This window comes from Miscanthus floridulus, chromosome 5, assembly GCF_019320115.1.
Source record: "Miscanthus floridulus cultivar M001 chromosome 5, ASM1932011v1, whole genome shotgun sequence".
Classification (NCBI taxonomy): domain Eukaryota; kingdom Viridiplantae; phylum Streptophyta; class Magnoliopsida; order Poales; family Poaceae; genus Miscanthus; species Miscanthus floridulus.
In genome coordinates this window covers 42,855,224-42,860,587 of record NC_089584.1, presented here as the reverse complement: position 1 = coordinate 42,860,587, position 5,364 = coordinate 42,855,224, and the positions used below count along the sequence as shown (strand labels likewise).

The following is a 5,364-nucleotide window of genomic DNA, read 5'->3' as shown; positions in this document are numbered from 1 at the left end:
CAGGCAGAACGCATGCGCTGGCGCGGTCCAGGTGCTTCCTGGGTCGCGCGGCTTCCCTTGGCAGGATGGTTTGTCGTGGCGAAGCTTAGTGTAGGCAGAGCTCCACGATGACGTCTTGGTGGCGAGGCCATGTGGAGTCGCCATGGTCATGCGGTTCGACGGCACGTTCGACGTTGCGGGCTTGGCGGCGAGACCGTGGCTGCGGCTCCGGTTGATGACAAAGGGGCTCCAAGAGACTGTTCCTGCTTCCAAGGTGGTGGCTTGAACCGGCATGCGTGCGTTCTAGGGAGCTTAAGATGAAAAGGTGGGAGCTTTGGCTTGGAGGAAGGCTCACCAGCGGTGGGGAACTCACCGGAGTTCGTGGCAAGGAGGCAGAGGCGGCTCGACATGGCGTCTGCTGCTCCGGGTTACGGCGTGCATGGAGCCACGTCGAGGACGACCACTGCTACAAAAAGCAAAAAGCATTTGTTGGGGGTGGCTGACGATGGTTTTAGAGTCGGCTCGGTCTGCCGCCCCTATCATACCGTCTCTACAAATCATGCATTTGTAGGGGCGGTCTGGTGACAACAGCCGCCCCTACAAATCAATTTGTAGGGGCGGTTCAGTCTAGAACCGCCCCTACAGTATATTTTTCTGTCAACACAATTTAAATTTACAATTCAAATTCGACTAGAACATATATTTTTCATGCACAACTCCATCATGATTTAAATTCAATCATAGGAGAATAATATCAAATCATATTATTGCCGTTTAATACTCATCATCTGACCATGGAAACAGGCAAGAAAAACCCAGCTATGTATCCCCAAGAAATATAGCAACATGGATGTAGGAGTAGGACAAGTAGTGCTATGAGGCTCAATTACAAAATGTTGAGATTTTCGAAGACAAACAATGACAATCATTGTTTAGTATAATGCTTCTTTAATATGACACACAAGGACAAAGATGGGATCATCAGAGACTTAAATACTTGGGAATCATAGGGAAATAACTCCAATCATATCGTTGGAGCAGTTAATTGCTCATCACTTGATCTTCAGCAGTGTAAGCAGGCAACAAAAGTGTTTAAATGTAGTGCAATTTGCAAACTCACACAATATTATAAGCAGCATGATGAGACAAGTGCAAATTGATAGAAAATGTTCCAAAAGGCTCCAACACATATATTGTATGACGCTATCATTGTATTAATTAAGAACACTTCAACATGGTCAATGATCATGCATTTTTTGGTTCAGAAAGACATGCCCACTGTCCACTGAGCTGATCAGAGGAGGCAATCTCAGGGTCCGATAAAAAAGATGGTGCAGCGCCTAACTTAAGGGGGGCTAGTCACCTGAAATCTGCTGCCTAAGAGGTGGAGTGGGAGTGTGATCACTAACCTCTGTCACGGCACTTGTCTATGTTGTGCCAGCGGGTGATCTTCTGAAGCCTTGTGCTCATGCAGGATCATGCCAAAAAAGAAGGAAACAGGAAACAGAAAGATGAGCTATGGCATGACCACATGTAAAGAATGCTATGACAAAACAAAGGCTCCACACCATAACAGACCCCATCAAATGCAACATTTACTAACTCTTAATGAATCTCACTATATTTAATTTAACTGCAAGCAGCGACAAAAACATAACCAACAAAGCTAAGCTGGAAACAAGTAGCAACTCAGCACAGAAAAAATGTTACAATTCAGATTATTAACCAGCATATGCATCTATCTTAACTAATGTTAAATCCATGAGTGCTTTACTACAAGGGTTCATATATATTAATTTCCAACATACATGCATTGACCCGGTTCATAATTCAATAACATCAGAATCTATTGTGCTTCCACTGAACAACTCAGTAATTCTTTAACTATTCCTAAAGTAATTTACAAATTTGCATGAATTATTGATTATGCAAATCAAATAATTTAATAGCAATCAAAGGCAAAATTTTCAACTGTCGAGAAACAGTAAGTAGTTCTATCATTCTATGAGCCTACTCCATCAGATCTGGGCTTGTAATAAATCATACTCTTTGTAGCCTTGGAGGTGAGAGCTCTTATCATCGCTCATCTAGCCTTAAAAAGAGTTAATATGGTACTAGATCTCAGTAGTGGTAATATATACGAGCAAGAAAAAATGACTTAAAAAGGATAAAAGGATAGAGTACACAGCAATCAAATTATTTGAAAAAAGAGTTAACATGGTACTTGCCCATCTACAATTATCAATTGGTCGTGATATATATTGCCCACCACTTTGCAGCCATCATCCTCATTGCCCAACTCAATGGATTTGTTTCCCCTGCCACAAATAACCAGTTAACCACCATGAAGATAAAATGCAACTATCAACTTTTTTTAACACAACAACTATCATATATTAGATTGATAACCCACTACCCAGAAGGGTAATTTTCTGTGTCACCATACAACAGACTGGAACGGTAGTTTTTTTCTTTACCTAGCATCATATTGAGCAAAATTTCAGCTGTACCATATATACCCTTTAAAAAAGCACATGACATAAAACTCAACTTGGGACATGCTCCTATACTAGACCTTCCATTCCAGGTACGAATCAAGCTGAAACTCCAAGTATTTAACCAAACATCTGGAGAAATAGAAGAAAGTTTTCAGAAAAAGATTTCTGAACTCGAACCAGCAATTACAAAAAACAGGAGTTCTGATAGCATTATGTTTCATCCTCAAAACAAGTTGTTTATAGAACATGATGAATAAGTCACCAGATCGCTGCCACTAATTTATGTGAGCCAATTTACATTCAAGCATACTTAGTAGCTCTGAACATGCAGTCTATACTCAAAACTACTAATTCAGATCATACTTTAATCTGTCATGATAGTTCTAGGTGCCACTGTAAAGCAACACAGCAAAAAGACAGTGCTAGGTGACACTGTAAAACAACACAGCAAAAAGATAGTGCACCAACTATGAAGGTTTGCAGTAGCACTAAAGCACTGGCCATAGCACACATGAATTTAATCCAGGCTGTCTAAGAATCCAAGTCCAAGATTAGAAGTACCTGAGTAATTGGGGTCGAAGCAAATCGATGAATAGGTACAGACCTGCAACATCTGTAGCATATATCAATAGACACAGAAAATAGATAGATTTGGGTCTAGTTTCCATTTGAAGGCAACATCAGTAAAGCTAGGGTTTCCTATAGCACAGGCGCACAGTTCGTGTGCACATAGATCGCTGTCCATAGTGAAGGGGAGCGAGCCTCCGCGAACGCTGGGAGAGGGAGATCTAGCAGGAAGAGGTAAGGAGAGAGAGGGGGACCAAACCGAGGAGGGGACGATGCGAGGACCGCAGGGGGCATGTTGCGCCGAGGGGTAGCCACGTGCCGCGGCTAGCGGCAGGGCTCGCAGGCGCCACGTCGTGGTAGGTGGCGGCCACCACCGGGACTGTCGGCGCGGCTGCGGCGCACACCGGCAGTGCCGTCGCCCAGGTCGTGCGCACATGGAGGCGCCTACGCTGGGGTCGGGCCGGTGCGCCACCACGTCGAGAGAGAGAGGTAGAGAGGGAGAAGGAGAGGGAGAGGGAGGGAGGGGAGGGGAGGCGCGGGTGGGGGAGGGGATGGGGCGCGGGTGGGGGAGGCGGCGCACTGCGAGAGGAGCATGAGCAAGACGAGCGAGAGGGGAGGCCGGGCGTGGGAAGGCATCAATTTATTTGGGCTGAATTGGGGCAACATGGCTCGCTGGTAGCAGGGACGTCTCGTAATATCAGCCGCCCTACAAATCGACGTATTTGTAGGGACGTCTCGTATTAACAGCCACTCCTACTATGCTATTTGTAGAGGCGGCTGCTGTGCTAGAGCTCGAGCCACTGTAGGGATGGCATCAATGCCGGCCGCCCCTAAAAAGTGCCTTGTTCACTATGTAGAAAATGATTTTTAGCATCGGTTCAATTTTTTTGTAGGGGCGGCTAGTGATGGAGCCGCCCCTACAAATGAAACAGCAGGGGCGACTGGTGTTACGAGCTGCCCCTACAAATGGGGTCTGATTTGTAGGGGCGGCTCAATCACCAGTCGCCCCTAGAAATGGTATTTGTAGGGGCGGCTGGTGATTGAGCCACCCCTACAAATGGCCCTGTATTTATAGCTCTGATTTGTAGGGGCGGCTCAATCACCAGCCGCCCCTATAAATGCCCCCATATAAAACAGATGCAACACCTTCTTTCTCCTCGGGTCACTCACTCCAACCCGTGAAAGAAAGGTGGGGAGGCCTTGGGCACCTCCCAAAAATTTCTCTACTAAGGGGGAAGGTTTTGGTCTCAAATCCTTTGGTGGAGAGGTTGTAGAAGGTAAAAAAATGCTATTCCACACTTTTTTTGAAGTTTTAATGGTTGGTTAGTGAGTAATTAGAGTTTTGTTTTTCTCTCTCTTCTATGGTGCTTGAGCTATTTATGAGCAAATTAGACCCAACTTTTAAATGTACTAGGGTAAATTAGGGAGGGGAACAAGATCATACCCTTATTTGGTCCATGTTTCTTGATTTTAGTGAACAATTAGTTAGTTTTGTGGATGTTTCATGTGCATGTGATCTAGATCTAGGGTTTGGTTTTTTTATTAATTTCATTTTTGTAAATTTATGTTTGATAAAATTGGACTAGGGTTTGTATGAAAGATATTGGGTAAAATATAATTATTGCTAATTGTTGTCTTTGAAATTATTTATTATAATCAATAAATATGTATTTTTATTATTTAAGGATAAATGGGCCATTAATTAATTTCCCTCTACCATGGTGTGTTTGTATGCTTCATGTAATTATATTAGATTTATATTCATATATATCTGAAGTATATACAATTATTCTCAAATAATTATTACTTTGATTCATTTATATATATATCTGAATAAGTAGTCCTTTAATGTTTGTTTTGTTGTTGTTGTAAAAGATGGAGTACAGGAACTCTTGGATGTATGGTTCGTTAAGGTTTAAGGCAGGTTTCCGTGAAGAGGTGGATAAATTTATTGAAGCCGCAACGAAGCATGCAACGACATTGAAAGAGAATAAGGATATAATTATTTGCCCCTGTAAAGATTGCAAGAACCGTATGGCATGGATAGATGTGACTATCATCAGATCACATTTAATTATGTGAGAATTTGTTGAGGACTACATAGTGTGGATTCATCATGGTGAAACGGTTATTGTTAACGATGAGGATGAGGAGGAATACGACGACGTAACCATAGAATCCCTGTCCCAATATTCAGCAGAGCTTGATGCACGAATGGATTTTGAGTTTGGTAATGAACAAGGTGGTGATGTTGGTGGTTGGGATGGTAACGACGAAGGTGGTGCCAATAATGATGGTGGAGCACGTGTCGGAGATGAAG

General features: G+C 43.2%; 1 pseudogene; it reads right to left on the bottom strand.

The window, feature by feature from the left end:
- Positions 1-955: 955 nt before the first annotated feature.
- Positions 956-1,041, bottom strand: LOC136455715 (small nucleolar RNA Z199; annotated as a pseudogene).
- Positions 1,042-5,364: the final 4,323 nt, after the last annotated feature.